The sequence below is a fragment of the Magnolia sinica genome, chromosome 2, assembly GCF_029962835.1.
Source record: "Magnolia sinica isolate HGM2019 chromosome 2, MsV1, whole genome shotgun sequence".
NCBI lineage: Eukaryota > Viridiplantae > Streptophyta > Magnoliopsida > Magnoliales > Magnoliaceae > Magnolia > Magnolia sinica.
The window spans coordinates 51,600,693-51,623,905 of NC_080574.1; positions in this window are offsets into that span (position 1 = coordinate 51,600,693).

The following is a 23,213-nucleotide window of genomic DNA, read 5'->3' on the forward strand; positions in this document are numbered from 1 at the left end:
ATGATGGTCAAGTCCAACATGGTGACTGCAACAGCCTAAGATCATCGCTATCGGACTTTCGACGGGCGGTCTAGGTCCGATCCAGAACTTCCAAAAATTCTCAAGAACAACTGGATTTAGCGATGGATCCCAGATTTTAGAGTAACATAGCGCTAACCATTCTATAGGTTTTGAGTCATGCAGATACAATTTAAAGTGATTGATGTAAATTTCACAAGCAATCGAGTTAAGCGCTAATTACCCCAAAAAACTACTAAGGAAAGATTAACACAAAATTTTCAGGGTCATTACAGCACCACTAGCCGGAGTGGATAATGAATGGATGAATGAATGAGTATGCAACTCCTGCTCAGTAGCCTACCAGCACAGTAGCCGCCAACCACTGGTAGCTCGCCCGATGTGGTAGCTCACCCAAGCCTCAACCCCATCCACATCAGCTTCCGCCCGTGTGCCCCCGCCCATATGTGCAACAGTGATGGGGTGTTATAATATCATGTCAGTCCTCATATCAAGTCCACATATCAGTACGGTTCCTCTCTGAAAAATCATCGGGGTCTATTACACTCCACACTGACCGCCGCCTTCCTAGCCGCAAACCCAGCGAGTGGAAGAGACCTCATTATCTGCCTAGCCAGCAATCTACCAATACCTACCCGACTCATCGATAGCGGACCCATTTACAAGCTGGTCATACTCAGCCTAACTTATAGCCCCCTCACTCGGGCAGATAAGGCCACACCCCCTTCTAACCAACCACGACACAGTGAGAGACACGACCTTATGGTATAAGCACCGACGCTCATATTCGACTCGGTCTAGACGTTGGAGCACTCCTGGTACCAAGGAGGTTTAGGGACTTTCACCCCCGGACATCCTAAGTGCCCAAAGTGTTAGATCTAAGTATTTTCGGTGTCCCATCTTGCCATCCATGATGTGACTGTGGAGGCCACGGCCCTGATGTCGCTAGGGCGTACAATGATCATTTCACACATATGTGAGATGCATGAGTCATACCGTCCAGTCATGCAGTAATCCTGCACGTACCGCGCGCTCACGTGGGTAACTCCTATCAGTGAGTCGCATAAATAGTCTGCCCAATGGCATATGATATGATCAGTCACTACTCATATCAAGCATACATATGATGCGTATGGGCATGAGTCATGGAATTATACTAAACATGTTATAAGGTGATGAACTATCCTCACAACAAAGATGGGCTTAGATGACCTATACACAACAAGTATGGGCTTATCCATGGGCCTTAGGGAGAGTTATAATGCGAACATTTAACCAACATTATTATTACAATGTGGACGTCAAACCATCATTGCTCCCAAGGCATGGCCTGCCATAAACATCATTACATGCATTATAATGAAATCACACATTACATCGGTGCACATTCATCGCATTGGGCCACATATACACCACATTGGGCCTAGCCATATGGGCCATAAATACATCACAGTGGGCCTTATTAACTGGGCGACAAATACATCACAACGGGCCTTACCAACTAGGCCACAAATACAACATAATGGGCCTCTCACACGGGCCAAAATACATCATAATAGGACGCACCAATGGGCCTCCTATACATCAAGTGGACCGCGTCCATGGGCCGCACCAGTGGGCCAGAATTACATCACAATGGGCTGCAACAATGGGCTAATACACATCCCAATGGGCCACGACATATGGGCTGAAAATACATCTTAATGAGCCTTACCAAATGGGCCGAAAATACATTACAATGGGTCTCATCATATGGACAGAAAATTCATCACAATGGGCCTCGCTAAATGGGCCATAAATATGCAATAGGTGGGCCCCGCTCATGGGTCAAAGATACATCACGATGGGCCACAAGTATATCAAAGTGGGTCTCTTGAATGGGCCACAAAATATATCAAGGTGGGCCTCACAGATGGGCCACAAAATACATCAAGGTGGGCCTCACAGATGGGCGACAAAATACATCAAAGTGAGCCTCACAAATGGGCCACAAAATACATCAAGGTGGGCCTCACAGATGGGCCACAAAATACATCACAATGGGCCGCTCATGCAGGCCTAATATACATTGTAATGGGCCTCTGACATGGGCCTAATATACATCACAAATGGGCCATATCCCATGGGACTCAAATATATCACAATGGGCCTCAACCCGTGGGCCCTAAATACATCAATTGGGCCTCTCAAATAGGCCCCAAATACATCAAATGAGTTGTATCAACGGGCCGAATCAAATGCGCCAAATCAAATGGGCTTCATGTATATCAATCAGGCCCACCCTTATTTATATTTGAGATCCGACCTATTCATAAGTTAACATAGAAATATCTGAAGTGCAGACAAATATCAACTTAATTAGGAAACTACTATAGCCCTTAGAAGTTTGAACGGTGGATGTCACAGTCCACATATTTCAGCGGTGGGGTCCACGTCTAGTGAATGGACAGTTAGGATATAACACATGCTTCATGGAGTGGCCCACCAGATAAATAGATCCGTCTCATTTTTGCCTCAAGCCTTAAGACAAGCTAACTGGATGGGCGGTTTGGATGTAACACAGACATCAAGGGTGGGGTCCACTGGCCGTCCAAGCAAATGGCTGGATGACATAGATGAAACACATGCATCGTGGCTGGGACCCACAGTCCTTGGCGCTTCGTCCAACAGTGCAGGACGCTGCACCACGCACCACAGTTGAGGGTTTTACCCTCCATAAACATTTATAATTATTTGTTGGGCCCACCAATCTGTAGTTCACAAATTCAACCCATCCATTATGTGTGTCCCACTAGATTAAGGGGTCAGACCAAGTTTCAAGTGCATCCAAACCTCAGGTTGACCCCAGAAAATGCTTTCATATAGTTTAACATATATTCACATGATTGAAGATGGTGTGGGTCACCTGAGATCTTTATATGGCTGATTTTTGGGGGGCCCACTGCCTTAAAAGGGAGCCACCAAATGCATGGTGTGGATGTATGACACACATCATGGTGGGGCCCACGTATGGGACCCACCTCCCTGCTCTCTGTCCATGCAGTAGCGCAGCAGTGCCCTATTGCACGTCCGCTGGACATCAGCGGCAGGGCTGCTGCATATATTTTTATTTGAAAAATTATTTTCTCGTGATTTTTTGCAGGTGGGCCCCACATCAGGTGAATTTAGCCCAGCCATTGCACTCTACGGCTCAAGACAGTCCAAATGAGCCCAATATTCATGTGTTTTGGTGCATAGAAACATCAGAGTGGGTCCTAACAGCTTTTAACGGTCAATATCACTGTTTTCTATGGTATGGCTCGCTTGATTCTCGGATTAACATCATTTTTCGGCTCAACGCCTAAAATGGGCTGGGGAATGGAATGGATGTCGTGAATTAAACTTATACACCAAGATGGGGCCTGCATGAGTGGCCCACCCAAAAGCCTTAAAATCAAATGCTTTTGCAGTGAGGTGTCCTCACTGTCTGTTCATAATTCAGTGAACACGTCCAGCGTCCAGGGACACTGGACGAACTGTGTTCACGTGAAAATCAAGGTGGGTCCCATAGGGACGTGGCCCACTTGATCAATCTAATATTTATGTTTCCCATCATCCAGAGGGTAGGGTCCACTTAGCTTGGAAGACCATGGGGTCCATTTGATGGATGATCTAGATATCACATACACTCATCATGTGGGCCATAAAATAAAGGGAGGAGAGAGAGAGAAAAGAGACATGTGATGATGGAGGGACCCCAACATTATGGGCCCTCCCTTCCATGCATATCAATCGTACATCAAGTGGGTCCCAATACATGTGGGCCCGCCAAATCAAAATCAACGGTGGAGATTCTTTCTCCACCAAAATGGAAGGTTTAGATGACCCTTATCAAACTAGAAAGTAAACATCATGATGGGGTCCATGGAGAATGACCCCATCAAGGAATGATCATGAGAATTAAGGTGGGCTATCAGCCACATCTAGGGTTCATAGTGAGATCCATAACATCAATCGGTAGGCCTCACTTAGCCCATCATAAAAACATGAAATCTAGGATATAAAAACACCCACTGTTTGATCTTCTTTGTCCAATGGAACACCGATCTCCTTGTGTCTCACTTTGATGGAGGATGATGAGAAATGAACGGTTAAGATGAAGGATTTTGGGGTGAAAAGTGGCCCCCACACATCTCACTTTGTCTCTTGGAAAACTATGGACGTCCACCACTTTTTGCTTGGAATTTTTTTTTTTTGTGTTTGAGAAATGAGAGAGAAAGGGTTGTAAGGAGAGAGAGTAATGGGTGATGGATGTGAGGTGAGTGATGGATGTGAGTTGAGAGACTTATTGACTTTTGGGGTAGATTGCTTGACTTGTGAAGAAAGAAAGCATGGGTTGCTCTTGTACTTGACATAAGGTGATTGATTGATTGATTGAGTGATTGATTGATGGAACATGTTGTAGAGATTCTCTTGGGATTATAAATGCTTGGTATTTTTTCTCGAACTGAACGCGGGCCCACATCTCCTGGCCTGGGTATTGCCTTGGCGTGCGAGATGCGGTATCGGAAACGCAGCGATGGCGCGGTTGCAAGGGTACAAGTCTCGGATTAAGCTGACTCAAATCTACGGGATACAACTTAGGGTCGTGCGCAACTGCTGATTACAGATTGTGAGTTGCCGAAATTCGACCGAGAGGACCGAGGAAGCATACGGAATAGTACGGTGTAGGATACGAGCCTCACATGTAGGTCATCCATTACGTGAGGCTTACCATTAGTGTTAATTGTCCCCCATGTGGGGCTTACCTTCAATGTCTACCTTCCATCATGCAGGACCCACCATTGACGTGGACTGTCTATCATGTAGGCTACACCTTGGAAGTGAGTTGTCCATCATCCAGGGCCACCTTGGATGTTGCCTATTCATCATTAAGAGTTGGCATTTAATGTGTACCATCCATCATGTGGGGCCCACCTATATCCATTGTGTGGGGCTCACCTTCAATGTCTATTGCCTATCATGTAGAGCCCACCTTTGATGTGGACTGTCCATTATATGACCCCTACCTTTGAAGTGTGCCATCCATTATATCAGGCATACTTTAGATGTGGGTTATACATCATTCGACCTAACCTTTGATGTGGATTGTCCATAATGTGAGTCCACCTTGATGAGGTTATCTATCATGTTGGCGCCACCTTTGATGTGGGCCATACATAGTGTAGGCCTAATCTTAGATGTGAATCATCCATCATGTGTGATCACCTTTGATATACACCATCTATCACATTGAGAGATGAGAAGGAGAAAGATTAGAGACAGGAGAGAGTAGTAAAGGAAAAAAGTTAAAAAGCGATTTTTTTTAAAATTTTTTTAAAACTTATGGCCGTAATAAGTTACTTTTACAAAGATGGTTATCAAACCAACATTTATTTTTTGTAAAATGGTATATTATTTGGTGCCGGAAGTAAAAATGCTACTTACGGGGTATCTATCCAAACCAGCACCAAGGCACCGTCCGAGAAAAAAAAAAAACGAAAAAACCTTACCGGACAATGCTAACTGCTGATATTTGAATTGAGACTATTGACGACTTTTCGTTTTAACCGCCCACAAAATATCTCACAATCATTTTATTAAAAAAATGAAATAAAAGTTTTTAGTTTATGAGTCATTTTAAACGGTTCAATTTAAGTTACATGTGTGCTACACGTGTAATTTTTAGTGCCTGATTATAAAAAGGACACTGCATGGGAGTAAATTTATTTATTTTTGGCTCTCCAACTTTTTTTAGGATTATGATCAAGGAAAAAAAAAATAAAATTAACTGAGAGGACTTGCCAACTAGGCAATACTAGAATTCTCTAGAATAGATCCACGTGGGTTCCATTGAATTCTCTAGAGCTTTTGAGCCTTCTAGGGATCTCAAGAAACATCTTGGCCCACCATCAAAACAAGGTTGCTTTCTAGCAAAGAAATCATGTTATCCAATCATACCAAATGGGCCCACTTAGAATAAATTGGATTTAACCCTCTCTTGAGTGCCGACTACGCATGATGCACTTTACAACAAAATCGATCATATCAAGGCTCCATCTTCTGGACACTTTTCTTAATATGATTTGAAATATCTAGAAGCTACTTAATAATGGATTAATTGCAATACCTATCCTCAACTGTACTAAAATTATAGGAGCGACGCCTTCGATTTTTATTATTGCAGATATCTCCACTCCATGGGGCCCACTGTTGTGTATGTATGCGGCATCCAATCCCTTTACTATATAAATTGGCCACAAAATGATCAGTTTGATCCAATCATTAAGTGAGCATAATATAAAATATGATGTATGCCTATCCAAAAAACCTGTAGATCCAGCTGCATGATGGTTGGATTAACTTTATTGTTTTACCATCTCATTTTCATAGTGGGTTGACCCAATGTCCATCAGGTACAGCTTGCTGCTAACTTGCATGAGCCCGATGTTATGGTCATCCAGGCTAAATGGAATTTAGATGATTTTCTTTTAAATTTCTAATTATTTGTGTATAAGTGTCTCCCTTAAAGAGGGATGTGGGCTGAGTACGCCTTCACTCGGGCTGAGCTCCTTCTGCTCTACTGTGCCTTGATTTCATTAGAGAGCAGATCACTATAAAAATAAACATATGTTTGAAAGTTATTCAATCTGAGTATGTTAGAAAAATACCATGTTGGATACACTGAAAATAAAAAATAAAATAAATAAATATGAATATTGTTTAACTAGGCCGAATCACGTAAATCGATATGCTATCCTTAAAGTATGATTTGCTCCCTTATCAATTGCTGATGGGTTAAAGGCGAATTGTTTCCAGGATAGAGCCAGTGTGCAGCAATCACGATGGGCCCATTAGGAACAGTTTAATGCAGTAGATCTGTTTTGGTAGAATCAGACAGTTGAAATGTTCACAATATTCTATAAAGGAGATCTGGAGTATCTGATGGGAGAGATGGTGTTGAGATGATTGATTTTGGACCAGAATGGTCCAGTTTATATAGGCACTAGGGAGTGGACCGTTGTTAGGTGGCTATCAATGTTTAGAACGTTTGAAAAATGTTTTTGACCGTTGACCATTAATTCCAGTCATTTCTGGTCGTCAGATCATAAGATTTGACCGTTGGATCATCATGGCCAGTTCGTTTTCAAACCATTGTGGCTTTCAAGGCAGCTAGCCATTTACAGAAATGACTGAACGTTTCGGATTTATGATCCAACCATTCTCAGTAGCCTATAAAGCCCTGACTCATTTCAGACCCATCTCACTTAGGCTCCTACCAGTCCTCTGGCAACACAATTGCACCATCTCACGTAACGTCACGAGGGAGTGACTACTCAGCGACACGATGTGAAGTGCAAAGTGCGCTAACTAGCACCACTATAGCCACACTACCCATGCCCGAGCCCGAGCATGCACGTGCGTGTTGCAATACTACGCACTGGAACACGCAATCCGAGCATCTCTATCTCCAAAACATCCAAGTAAGAATATTACACACACATCCACATATAAACCCCCAAAACTTTTTCACAATTTTCGATGTGGGACTAAAGACACACACCGCACTTTTTAATTTGAAAATTTGAATATTTTTGAAAAAACCACAAATTTCAATAGAGTATACTCAATTGAGTCCATTTTTGACAGCAACTTATCCTCTAATCAAATCCCACCATATCATAAATAAAGGGAACTCGCTCTATGCATGAACCGTACCACACCAGCTTCCCTTAAAGAGCAAGCTGATCTGATTTTTCTACAGTATAGGACTCGATGAATGTCTTGTAAGAACTCTATAAGGTGGGCCTTATTGATCAACAGTCTAGATTGATCTGAATGTTGGATTGTGTGATTATCTAAACTAGTGGACCCCACTTCTATGTGATTTACACAGATACTCTACATTAGGGGTGGAGTACTATAGCCTTACGCAGGGTTGTTTGAGTTGAACTTGGATACAACAATATGGAGCAGTGAGAGAGAGAGTTATGATGAGATTCAAACTCTTATCTCCACAGATTCTATATAAGAGAGAGCTAGGTCCCCAATCCTACACAACTACAGAACCCTAAGTCCTATTTATTATTCTGTATATTGGTGTGAATGAGAGGAAGATTACAGCAGGGGTTTTCTTGTATCTATGGCATCTCAGTTAGGTAAGCCATCCGAAGCCTTGATCTCCCTATCCTATGCACAGTTCGATCTCAGGTATTTCTGCATCAAGATAATATAACACTTGGTATCAGAGCAACTGTGGAAAGGCATAGAAGATCAGATTCAGATTCATCTATTAGAGGTTCATATTCAAAATCAGATCTTCGAATTTCCAAATCAGGCAAAGTGGTATTTCAAATTTTGAATCAAATTAAGGATTTTAATTCTTATATCCAGTATTAGGGATTTCGAATTCAAATCCACAAATCCAGATGTTAATTAGGAATTTTCAATTCAGAATCCCCAAATCAGTAATTAGGGATTTTGGATTTGAAACCCCAAATCAGGAAATTAGGGATTTTAGATTTGAAACCCTAAATCATATTATTAGGGATTGTCGAATCTCTGAATTTAGGGATTTTAGATTTGAAACCCTAAATCATATTATTAGGGATTGTCGAATCTCTGAATTTAGCAAACTAATTAGGGATTTAAACCCAAATCCCAAATCAGCTATGGTTGGGGATTTCGGTTCTGATTATCCCCAAAACCAGATAGGGATTTAGGGATTTTGATTCCCAATTTAGTTGCTAAGGTTTTTATCTCCAATTAGGTTGGAGAGAAATTCCTCAAACCCACTTGTGTCTTCAATGGCAGCAGTCGTGGATCTCCCATCCACTGCCAGCATTGCTCACTTCTAGCTATGTCATTAGCCATGCAACCCATCATTAGGGATGGCGTTGCCGACATCGGATCGTCGTCATCTTTGATGGAGGCGACCAGTCTTTGATGAATCCACGGTGAAGAAGATCTCTCTCTCTCTCTCTCTCTCTCCATTCAGCTGCTGCTCGGTCGAAAATAGATTGTTTTTTTTTCCAGCAGTTGGGTCGAAATATGACCTTATTGGTTTTGGATTTTCAGACCCGATTGCTGGTATTTGGTGAAAAGGGCGAGCCCCAAGTCCTTAAGAGGGGGGGGGGGGGGGGGGGTGAATAGGACTATGCCAAATAAAAATTAAATGCAAAAAGAAAACACAGATAACAAAAATCTAAAACAACCTCAAATGCACAAGTATTGAGAGGTTGATACAAATGTTGTTCTAAGGACAACCTTACACCAAAAACCAATGGCTTATGGTGGGACAACTTGATTTCTAGAACATTGGTAAGTATCAAAAACTCAAACTAATACAGAGGCAAAGGAAATGAATCAGGCTATTACAACATTCACCACATGTACATGAAAATAAATACAACATTCAGCATATCACATACATCACCATCATCATCATCATCATCCAAATTTCGAGAATTACAGTGGTTTGGGTGTACACCAACTGTTCTCAAACAGCCACCCTACTCCACTCCCAATATCCACAACCCACTAGATATCGACTTTCACTAAGAAAGAAGGTTTTCCAAGGTTCACCTTAAAACCTTTACAATTGTGTTTTCAATGGGCTATCACAATTAAGAACCCCACACATTAAGATTTTTTGGCTATCTTATTCAAAACTAAAATGAAAGATTTTCTGGCAATCTTACAAACCACAATGTAATAAATGAAATATACTTATCCGACGAATGATCTTCGATGTAGCCAGTAGAATTGCCTCTTTGTAGATGAATATGTTCAATGTTCAATCTCACAGAAGAAGGAGTTCTAGATCTAGATGAATTTTAAATTAAATTCAACCTTAGGCTACTTGGATTCAATTTCTTGGATCCCACAAACGGTTAAATCAAAATCCCCTTTATATTAAGTAGAATGGAATCAAGAGATCAAGAAATTAATTAAGAAACCAAAAAGCTATTAAAATGATTTATAAATACCTCAAAATAGCTTTACATTTGTAATGACCCGAAAAATTTCGTGCTAAGACCCGAGTATTGCCTCTATTTTCCTTAGAAGTTATTTGTGGGTTAATTAGCGCTAAACTCGATTGCTTGTGAAATTAGCATCAATCACTTTAAATTTGATCTGTAGGACTCAAAACCTATAGAATCATTAGCGCTATGTTACTCTGAAATCTAGGATTCAACGCTAAATCCAGTTGCTCTCAGGAATTTTTAGAAGCTTTGGATCGGACCTGGACCGCGCGTCGAAAGTCCAATAGCGATGATCTTAGACAGTTATGGTCACCATGTTGGACTTGACCATCACCTCAAAAATCAAGCCCAGATGATGTCCTGCGTCGATTTGATTGAGCCCGGAGTGAAGAGTGTGAGAACGGTGAGAAATTAAATATGATTTTATGAAATCTGAGTCGTGTTGCTTGCGCGACGATTTTAAGCAATCTGACCGTTGGATTCTGACCCAATTTCACCCTCGGATCAGGGAAGATGGCCCAGGCATGTCATAGTGCTTGTGGACCTGATCCAGTTTTGATGATCGTTGAATTGAGAGTGGTCCGCCACGGCTGATCTATAAATCTGATCGGTTTGAAAACTCAGCCTGACCTAGATCCATGGTCAATGAGCTTAAGTCCGATCGCACGTGGAGAAAGTACCACCGGAAGTGCTCCGTTGGATCGAGAGAGTCCTGATTTGGTTATAACCTAAGTATACCTTGGCCCTAGGGCTATTTTCATCTATTTTATGCCTATATAAAGACCTTAAAACCCTCACTCTCTTTTCCATACGAATTTCCTAACCCTAGCTAAGAAAGAGAGAGGAAAAGAGAGAGAAAGTAAGAGAGAAGTTGGTGAATCATTAGAGATTCTTTCTTGTTTCCCTGCATCCTTAAACTATCAATTCTGAATCGTTGTTCCGACGATTCTAAGTTCATCCTTGGGTAAGTTAATCTAACCCTAATCTGTTTAGAGCTTAGAATAGTCTATGTATTGATGTAGCTCATTTCTATTCTTGCCTTAGGTTATCTAGTCGCCGTTGACGAAGACATATCGTCTGAATCAGTTCGGAGTACTTTTTCTGGTTTAAGGTGCAGACTATATTCGTATAGGTTATGGTTTTCAAGGCTTTCATTGTCAGATAATGGTTTATTATTGTTATGGATGAAATTTCACATGCCAAATGCTATGTTTATTTTGCGTTCCTGATATGTATGTTTTATATTGAGATTTGTGTATGTATATGTAGGAAGTATCGTATACGTATAAAATATGAACATGTGTTTGTCATGATTATTTGTCGTGTACTCGTGTTAGTTGTGTGTGTGTCAACTCCTTGGCAAAAGGAATTGTACAAATGCGTATATTCCAACATACGTCATGTATGTTGAACTATGTAGTCTAAGTGTTTGTAGAAATATCTGAATGGTCTAAAGTGTAATATATTATCCTATTTGCGGGCGTTGAGAAGCGATTCTCAACTCTTCTATTGGTGTGTATGATTTCCTACATGTAAGTCACATTCTTTGTTGTTTAACTTCAAGTATTACTTATGTGTAAATCCATGTTAAGTTGATATTCTTCAAATGCTCACATACTACATGATTTGAATTGTTGTTCCATTACTGTTCTAAATTGTATATGCGTATCTGTTATAATGGAATGTGTTTGGGACTATGAAATAGTCCAGGAAATCGGTAATCGGCCTTGAGTTCGTGGCTGAGGTTGCTTTCGCCACGAAGAACGTGATTTGACGAACCCGAATTGTATTAGAGTTGTTGGCAGTGGTTTGGCCACAAGGAGTGTTTGCACACTCTATGTCGTTCAACCCAACGTACGCTCGTGCTAGTCGAGTCTGTCAAGTAACCCGATTGTCCGATGTATGTTCACCATGTATGGACACTATTGTTTGAATCTAGGGTACCAAACTTACCGATGAAATCCCATTAACCGTTGTACCTTGATCCGCTAAGACTCATGAGCTGGACATGGTGGTATGGGATACCGTGGTCGAGCTGTGAGCCTACGCTGGGGTGACGAGCCTCCCCGTAGTGACCAGTGAGCACACCAGACTCATAAGCCGATTATGGTGGTATGGGGCACTATATTCGTGCTGTCGGCCTACATTGATTGGTGATGAGCCCTTTGTAGTGACCTCGAGCATACCTTGATAGTGCATTAAAGCGACGAGCCTTAGAGTAGTAACGAAGGTATGATAGGCGTGCATTGATTGGTGACGAGCCCTTTACAACAACCTAGAACCATATGATCGTATGAGATGGCCTAGGACTGACGACCCTAGAATGGATCACTGTGTGGAAATTGATATGAGGAAGGTACCTTAGCTTCCCAATCTTGCTGTATGAAAAGGACTAATAATAACTTGGTAATCATGTTCATGCACCGCATTGCATGTGCGTAGAAGTCATTGACACTATGGGAGGTTGTCATGCGTAACGTAAGATGAAGACGCTGAGGGAGTGCAGGCGAGGGCATGCATCATTTATACATACATCCTTGCATTAACAAGAGTACTTTAGACTTGTTTAATTGTATTGCCTTATCATTACTGCTTGATTGACTTGATATCATGTTAACTTTTACTGTATAGTTCCACTGAGTTGATCACTCACTCCCACGTTCTGGGGCGGTGTTTCAACACCAACCAGACTCTGTCTTAGATGCAGATGTTGACGCGACTCCTGAGGCAGAGCAGGAGTTCGAGGATGATGAGGCTACGTCTTCTTTTATGCAGTTCTCAGGCGGGTTCATGTGAGCCATGTCCTGATATGCGGGGATTCTGGGTTTTCTTTGTAATTGTACTAGATGATGTCATTTGATGCTTGTATTTTTGAAAGCAACACTTGTAAGTATGACCTGGCATGTATACGTATTTCAGGGACTTGCACATATACACATATATTTCTCTAAGTCTTCCGCTTGCGTCTTTCACTTATCCCTGGATTATGTTTGCAGTTTGGCTCAATCTATTCCATATTTTATGCACTCATATAGACAACATACATCCATCATTCAATATATTGCATAAGTGATGTTTTAAAACTCGGGAACTGAGTTGTGCTCGACCCCTGAATTTCAGGGCGTTACAACATTAGTGGGGACTAATCTCTTAGAGTGATGACTTGAATTGGCTTGGAATGAATGAAAAGATCTGAGAAATGTCCTCAATTTATAGGCTGCAATTCAATTCCCTCGACTAGTCTAATGTTTGGCTCGATTGGTCCTATTAAAACCAATTTTTTAAATTTTCTGGCGTGATTGGATAAAGCAGACTCTCAACTGGTTGAGTGGCTAGTTCGACTGGTCGAGTGAATAAAAGTTGCGTTGCTGGACTTTTGAGTCGAGCCCTGCTCGACTAGCCGAGCAAGTCTCCACGACTGGTCGAGAAGGGTACTCGACTGGTCGAAGACTAAACAACCTTATCCGATTTTTGAGTAAAATTCTATACTGGTTGAGAAAAACCCTAGACTGGTCGAACCAGTGCCTGGACTAGTCGAACAATGATTAGGGCTAGTCGAAGCAAAGCCTAAAATAAGTAATATGACCTAAATTAAATATGCAATGTTAATGACCTAATCCTAAGGTTTTTCTAGGGTAATGTATACCTTAAATGTCGGTATTAAAATTGAAACGTTGGACGCTTTGGTAGATAGGTCACTTTGAAGCACATGAAGCTTGACCTCGTATATTTGAACTTGTGTCTTGAGATAGTGACGTAAGACTTAAGCTTGAGCAAATGTACTTGAGCTTGAACTTGAGCTTTAAGCTTGCACTTAAGCTTTAAGCTTGAACTTGAGTTTGAACTCCAGTATTTCAACTTGTTCTCGTAGTTAAACATGCACAATTTTAGCACACTCAATGTCGATGTAGATAACATGAAGCTTATCTTTGAATGAAGGTGAACTTTCCATCTATCAAAACAAGTCAAACATTCCAAAGTGTTTTCGCACAACAAAATTTGACAATCCAGGTCACTAGATTTACAACATAGCACTTACAATCTCCCTCTTTGTCCAATTTGTGACAAAACCAACTTATAGAAGATTAACCTATTATAATACACAAATTCACTTAGTTCAAAAATCCTTCATATAAAATCCAACAATCACAACTCCCCCTCAATCAGCTCCCCCTTAACTTGAACTCAGTAAAGACCTGTATTAAGATATACATATACATATCCAAAAAAAAAAAACACATGCATATCCACATCTCTATATCTCACCACATCATCATAAAATAGAATTAAAAAAAAAGCAATCATATATACCCAATTTCTCTCCCTTTCTGTCACAAAATGACAAATGAAGAAAAGATGAAAAATATGTGAATGTGGTATCTAATATGTGAGAGAGTAAGAAATAGTGTGAAAGTTAGCAAATTAAAACATAATGGAATATAGTATCCACATCACACAACCATAAACATGTCCAAATGTAAGAGTCACCAAGAAGAGTAAAGTTAAGAGGCTAATACAAGTCCAATAAAAGAAAGAGATCTAATTAGAACCAGATGAAGAGGGAGGTGGAATGGATGATTCAATCTGGTGTAATCCCTTATTTATGCGTCTAAAATACTTACGCATATATTTCATATGATTTGCATAGGATAATGTCAATCTATCCACCTTCTCTTCTAGTGAGCGAAGACGCTCATCAAAATCAGAAGGCTGAAAATTAGGATCAGCCTTAATGTCATCAGATTCCAATTCATTAAAAATATCTTCCATATCAGCGTCAGTTGGCATTGTATCTTCCTCTCCAACATCTTCTCTAACTTCTCCAGCATCCTTGTCTATCTGATCAGGTACTAACTTCAAATTCATCTTATTGATATTTGAATTGTTGAATGGAAGATGAGAAGTAGGAGCTTCTTCAGGAGGCATGACCACAGAACAGTGTAAAGTAAGGGTGGCCATTAAATAAGTGAACAGAATATCACTATGCCCTAGATGAAGTCAAAATTGGATAATGAAATAATAGATTAACGAAGGAAGACACACAGGAATGCCAAACACGACAAAATAAAGAATACGCACCATAAAAGTGGTCAGTTCGACCTTGTTACCAGATCTAGGGTAAACATTAGAAATAAAGATGCGATGTAATACTCTATATCTGGGCAACATCTGGTTGGCCCAGAGCGCATTCCCGACACTCCATTCTGAGTGCATGTTGCATAAATTTTTGGTTAATAAGCGTTTTTCGACGCATTTAATCATTCAGCCATTGTCGGAATAGGAATGCCTTCATCATTCACTTGAATGTCCATCAACCCAGAAATTAAGTGACGATCTACATTATATGAACCTTCTCTAAACATAATAGTGAAGGTCAAATCTTCAATAGATACATCACCTACACACTTATACATTGCTTGCGCAATGGAGCGGTATGCCGGTCTGCCCCAATTCAGAATATTATCCATCCTACAGCAACAAGGAGGGGAATAATGTTGAATTGAAAAAGATGGTTTGCATTGACGGTCCGCTCAACAATTATGTTGCAGTGATGGATATCCTGCACATATTTCGGGTCCTTTTCGGGTAGTCGAAGAGTACGCATCGAACTGGACCGAGAAGAAGATGCTCTAGTAGGTTTCTTCTTCGGTTTACCTTCCATTTCAAGAGTAAACAAGAAAATGCAAGAAAGGATTTAAGGGTTTCAAACCCAACAGATTTTTCCCTAACACTCCAAGAAAATCACAAGGGAAACTTGAAATAAAGGCAAGAATCAAGCTAAATGATAATCAAAGAACCCAAATCGAAAAGGAAAATGAAAATGATGCACATACTAAGTAGTAATCGAAGGTGGGTTCGATGGGTCGGAGAAGGGCCGAAAGAGGAAGATGAGATTTTGGAGAAAAAAGACTTTTCACCTTAAAAAGGGGTGTAGACCCGCGCACCCCGAATGGTCAAGTATGTGCTCGACTGGTCGTAAGAGCACAAAAAATTGCATATTTTTATACTTTTAAAACAAAAATAAATTACAGAAAAATATACAAAAATACAAGCATGTAATCATGAAAAATTCAGAGAGAATTACACATACCAATATCCATTTTTAATTTTAAAAACCTGTTTTTGTCAACTGGTTTAGTGAATATGTCAGTAAGTTGATTTTCAGTCTACACATAGTCTAATGAAATAGCTTTTTCTTCAACTAATTCCCGAATATAGTGATACCGAATGTTAATATGTTTGGTACGGGAATGCTAGATGGGATTCTTAGAGATATTGATTGTACTAGAGTTATCGCAATATAGAATCATTGTGTCTTGCACAATGTCATAATCGTTTAACTTTCTTTTCATCCACACAAGCTGAGTACATGTATTTTCGGTGGCGATATATTCAGCCTCAGCTGTGGATAGGGATACAAAACTCTGTTTCTTGCTATGCCAGGAAACCAAACAGTTCCCAACATAAAAGCAACCACCGCTAGTGGATTTTCTATCGTCTATATTTCTAGCCCAGTCAGCATCCAAGTATCCAGCTAATTGAACATTAGTATCATGTGGATATCATAGACCTAAATTAACTGTACTTACGTCACAACTAATAATCCTCTTGACAACAATCAGGTGTGATTCCTTAGGATCTGATTGATATCTTGCACAGATACCTACGCTGAATGCAATATTTGGTCGACTCGCAGTTAAATATAACAGACTACCAATCATACTGTGATACAACCGAGGATCTATGCTCTTACCTAATGCATTTTAGAAAGCTTAAGAGTTGTACTCATAGGAGTATCAAAGTTCTTACCACTGTGAAATCCAAACTTCTTAACTAAGTTTAGAGCATACTTGGTTTAAGAAATGAAAATACCGTCTTTAAGTTGTTTCACTTGTAAATCTAAGAAGTAATTCAGTTCTCCAACCATGCTCATTTCAAACTTGGACTTCATCAACTCTGTAAACTCAGTAGACAAGTTAGAATGAATAAAGCTATAGATAATGTCATCAACATATATCTGCACTATAAGTATGTGTGCATTATTTTTCTTAACAAACAAAGTTTTATCAACACTCCCCATAACGAAGTTATGACTTAGTAAAAACTTAGTCAGTTTCTCATACCATGCCATGGGAGCTTGTTTTAAACCATATAGTGCCTTTTCAGGAGATACACATGATTATTGTGTTTAGGGTCTTCAAAACCCTTTGGTTGTTCTACATAAACTTCTTCATGTAAATCACCATTTAAAAAAGCACTCTTGACATCCATTTGATAAATTTTAAACTTTTTGAAATATGCAATGGATATGGATAATCTGATGAATTCATGATGAGCTACTGGGGCAAAGGTTTCATTATAATCGATCCCTTCTATCTATGTGTACCCATGTATAACCAGTCTTGCCTTATTTCTTATTATATTCCTTAACTTATCAGTTTTATTTTTAAAGATCCACTTAGTTCTAATGATATGTTTATTAGCTGGTCTAGGAACCAAATACTACACATCATTTCTAATGAATTGATTCAGTTCATCTTACATGACTATTATCTAGTTTTCATCAGTAAGCACCTCTTTTACATTGGTCGGCTTAATTTGGGAAGTAAAACACACATAATTACATATATTTTCTAATTGTTTTCGTGTACGCACACCAGTGAGAGAGTTACCTAGTATTTGATCAGTAGGGTGATCTTTAACTGATCTAAGTTCAGTGATGATTTGACTAGATGTGGAGTCAGGTTTGTCAATTATATTAACTTCATCATCTTCTGAACTTATGGTTAGTGTATTCAGGTGATCATCAATAACCACATTTATGGACTCCTGAATAACACCTGTTCTATTATTAAGAACTCGATACGCTCTATTATTTAGAGCATACCCTAGGAAAATCCCTTCGTCACTTTTAGTGTCGAACTTCCCTAAATTTTTGCGGTCGTGCAAAATATAACACTTACTGCCAAAAACTTAAAACTATTTAACTGTGAGCTTCTTATTAAACTACAGTTCAGAAGCTGCTTTATCTTTTGATTTTCCAATATAAACATGGTTTATTATATAACATGCAATGTTTACAGCTTCAGCCCATAAATTTTTAGGTAATTTCATGCTATTTAACATTAAATTAGCCATTTCTTGAAGCACACAGTTTTTCCTTTCAACAACCCCATTTTGTTGAGGTGTCTTAGGTGCAGAAAATTCATGCGATATTCCGTGATCGCTATAGAACTTCTCAAAATTGCTATTCTCGAATTCTGATCCATGGTCACTTTGGATTTTAGAGATATTCATTTGCTTTTTAGTTTGGATATGCTTAAGTATCCTTTTCACTTCATCGAGAGTTTCAGACTTCTCTCTCATGAAAGCTACCCATGTGTATCTGGTAAAGTCATCCACAATTAACAGAAAGAATTTCTTTCCACCTCGACTCTCCATTCTAGTTGGTCTAACAAGATCCATGTGGAGGAGTTCAAGGGGTTTAGATGTAGCAAAGGAGTTCACTTTCTTGTGACTACTCCTTTTTTGTTTTCGAATTTGACATTCACCACAAATTTTATCTATTTTCTTTAATTTGGGTAGACTTCTTATTAGATTGGCTTTGCTTAGTCTATATAAATTTCGGTAGTTTACATGTCCAAGTCGTTTTTGCCATAATTTGGTCTTATTGGTTTAGACAATGTAACATGATAATTTAGATGAGCTAGAATCACTTACAATATAACAATTTTCAGATGTTCTTCTACCATTCAATATCACACAACCTTTCTCATTAGAGATCTCACATTCTTAATTAGTGAATTTGACACTATATTTATTATTGCAGATTTGTGAAATACATAAAAGATTATGCTTAAGACCTTCTACAAATAAAACATTTTCAAAAGGAGGAAGATTGAAAATTTGAACCGTACCTTGGCCAATTATTTTTTAATTGCTCCCATCACTAAATGTGACTGACCCATCAGTCATTTCTTTGTAGTTGGTGAACAAATCTCTATCACCTGTCATGTGTCTAGAGCAACCACTGTATAAGTACCACTTTGATTGTCTCAAAGCCTTAAAAGCGGTGTGAGCAACCAAATATGTAACCTTAGGGACCCATTTCATTATCATTTTGGGTTTTGGAGTACTATTGGTTTTCCTTCTCTTGAAATTGTTATTAACTCTCACATTCAAGTTAGATTTCAGAAGCTCCTTAAGTAAATCGACAATCTTCTCAGCTAAGGGATTATAATTCTGATTTCTAAGATTGATATGGTTGATATTAGGTTTGGTAGCTTGAAATTTTTTAGGATTTTTAAAACTATTTTGATTCAAGTTTTTCCCCTTTGAGTTAGAGGACTCTTCTTTAACAAACTTAGGAGTTATAATCTTATTTTTCAGAGGCATGTTTTTATCATAGCCCAGACCCGATCTATCTCTATACTTTCGTAGTCCGGTTAGTAATTTTTCTAGTTTAAGGTCTCCCTAGGCATACCTCCAAGTATCCTTTGAACTCAAGAGGGAAGAGACTTCTAGTTTTAGCTTCTCATTTTCTGATTTTAGGTTTTCAAGTTGAGATGTTTTGAAGTCTAAATCACATTTAGCTTTTTAAAAACAATAAAAAATATGCGATTTTTCTAAAACTAAGTTTTTAAAATCCTCTTTTAATTTTAGAAACTTTTCTTTTTGAAGTTTATGTTTGACAATAATCTTACAACTCTCCTTGTATAGGGCATTGTAGGCATCTTGAAGATCGTCTTCATTTTCAGGGTCACTCCTCACATTTTTATATTCTGATGTATCACAACTATCTATGGAAGTGACTCTGGCTAGAGTCATTAAGGCCTTGACCTCACTAGTAGATTCAAGTTCTGAATCATCCGACTCAGAAGAGGCTTCAGAGCAGGATGATTCATCCCATGTGGCCAACATGCCTTTCTTCTTTGATTTGTCCCTTTTTGGACACTTGTTTGCCAGATGCCCGTATTCATGGCAGTTGAAGCATTGGCTGTCTTTTAGTGATTTCCAATTTTTAGTTTTACCCTTTTTCTTCTTAGAGGGTTTTTAAAAATCGACTCTCTTTTTGCTTTTAAAAATCTTATAAAACTTCTTAGCTAATAAGGCCATATCATCCTCTGAATTTTCACAATTAGAATTACTATTATTATCTTGAGAAATACATTTAGATGATTTAAGGGCTATAGACTTACCTTTAGGAGCCTTGAAATTCAACTCGTAGGTTTGTAGGGAACCAACAAGCTCTTCCACCATCATATTATCTGTGTCTCGAAGTTCCTGAATGGCTGTTACCTTGGAATTGAATCTTTCTGGAATTGAGCGTAGTATCTTTGCACAAATTTTACTTTCTGGGATGCTATCTCCAAGACCCCACATTGAGTTGACTATGTCATTCAATTTAGTATAGAAGTCCATGAATGATTCACTTTCTTCCATACGTATTTCCTCAAACCTAGGGTGAGGATTTGAAGTTTTGACTTTTTGACAAAAATTGTACCCTTGTGTGTCATTTCTAAGATATCCGAGGCTTGTTTTGCAGTATCACAAGATATAATTCTTTTGAACTCATCTGGTGATAATGCACAAGTGATCGCATTTAAAGCTTTGGCATTGGCACTGCTCTCATTTTTCTGAAGAGTAGACCACATATAATATGATGTTTCTTTAATAGTCGTAGTTCCATTGGTGCTTAGAACTTCAGACATAGGTGGGTTCTATCTTGTCACTATGGCTTGCCACACACTCTCATCGACGGACCTCAAAAAGATCCTCATCCTAGCTTTCCAATAAGCATAATTAGAGCCATCAAATGGTGGTGGCCTAGTAATAGAGAGGCTATCAAAATTTGACATATTAGGAGCTCGAGATCGCTTAGCTTAGGAAATTAATCCAATGGAATGAGCTATTAGGCTTTGATACTACTTGAAAAGGGCGAGCCCCAAGTCCTAGAGGAGGGGGGGGGGGGGGGGGTGAATACGACTATACCAAATAAAAATTAAATGTGAAAAGATAACACAGATAGCAGAAATCTAAAAAATCTCAAATGCACAAGTATTGAGAGGTTGATACAAACGTTGTTCTAAGGACAACCTTACACCAAAAACCAATGGCTTATGGTAGGACAACCTAATTTCTAGAACGTTGGTAAGTATCACCAACTCAAACTAATACAGAGGCAAAAGGAATGAATTAGGCTATTACAACATTCACTACATGTACATGAAAATAAATACAACATTCAGCACATCACATATATCACCATCATCATCATCATTATCCAAACTCTGAGAATTATAGTGGTTCGGGTGTACACCAATTGTTCTTAAACAGCCACCCTACTCCACTCCCAATATCCACAACCCATGGGATATCAGCTTTCACTATGAAAGAAGGTTTTCCAAGGTTCATCTTAAAACCTTTACAATTGTGTTTTCAATGGGCTATCATAATTAAAAACCCCACACACTAAGATTTTCTGTCTATCTCAGTCAAAACCAGAATGAAAGATTTTCAGGCAATCTTACAAACCACAATGTAATAAATGAAATATACTTATCTGACGAATGATCTTCAATGTTGCTGGTAGAACTACCTCTTTGTAGATGAAGATGTTCAATGTTCAATCTCACAGAAGAAGGGGTTCTAGGTCTAGATGAATTTTAAATTAAATTCAACCTTATGCTACTTGGATTCAATTTCTTGGATCTCACAAAGGGTTAAATCAAAATCCCCTTTATATTAAGTAGAATGGAATTAAGATATCAAGAAATTAAGAAACCAAAAAGCTATTAAAATGATTTATAAATACCTCAAAATAACTTCACAATAGTGGGGACTAATCTCTCAGAGTGATGACTTGAATTGGCTTGAAATGAATGAAAAGATCTGAGAAATGTCCTCAATTTATAGGCTGCAATTCGGTTCCCTCAATTGGTCTAAGGTTCGGCTCGACTGGTCCTAGCAAAACCAAATTTTCAAATTTTCTGGAGCGATTGGATAAAACAGACTCTCGACTGGTCGAGTAAATAAAAGTTACGTTGCTGGACTTTGAGTCGAGCCCTGCTCGACTGGTCGAGCATGTCTCCATGACCGATTGAGCAGGGTACTCGACTGGTCAAAGACCAAGCAACCATTCGATTTTTGAGTAAAATTCTGGACTGGTTGAGAAAAACCCTAGACTGGTTGAACCAGTACCTGGACTAGTCGAACAATGATTGGGGCTAGTCGAAGCAAAGCCTAAATTAAGTAATATGACCCAAATTAACCATGCAATGTTAATGACCTAATCCTAAGGTCTTTCTAGGGTCATGTATACCTTAATGTGAGTATTAAAATTGAAACATCAGACGCTTCGATAGATAGGTCACTTTGAAGCACATGAAGCTTGACCTCGTACACTTGAACTTGTGTCTCGAACTTATGTCTTGAGATAGTGACTTGAGACTTAAGCTTGAGCAAATGTACTTGAGCTTGAACTTGAGCTTTAACTTGAGCTTTAAGCTTGAACTTGAGTTTGAACTCGAGTATTTCAACTTGTTCTTGTAGTTGAACATGCACAATTGTAGCACACTCAATGTCGATGTAGATAACACGAAGCTTATCTTTGAATGATGGTGAACTTTCCATCTATATGAACTTGAAGGTGAACTTTCCATCTATTAAAACAAGTCAAACATTCCAAAGTGTTTTGGCACAACAAAATATGACAATCTAGGTCGCTAGATTTACAACATCGCACTTACATTCGGGATCATCAATTGTACCCGTGATTGGATCTGACTCCCTTGTGGGCCTGTCGCTGGTAATAGGCCCGTTGCCCACATACTGGGCTACTTGATCCATACCCAATCCACAATGGGCCTATTGCCCACATATAAGATTTCCATGTGCAGGCCCACATTAGATCGGTGTTTTCAGTTCACAATGAGCTCTCTATCTGGCTCATTGTCTGGATAGATAATTTTGATCATAATCTTCATTTGATGAATATTGTGAATATGAGTTGATCTATCCATCTTATGGACACCCATGGATGGATCTCACATCAAATTATAAAGTTTAAATTTTTACTATCCATTATATAAATGTTAAAGACTAAACTTACAAGACTTGTTGATGACAACCAGATCATACAGAGTCCTGATTCGGCCCTATTATTGACCCATCACCCATTCTTAGGAGTTG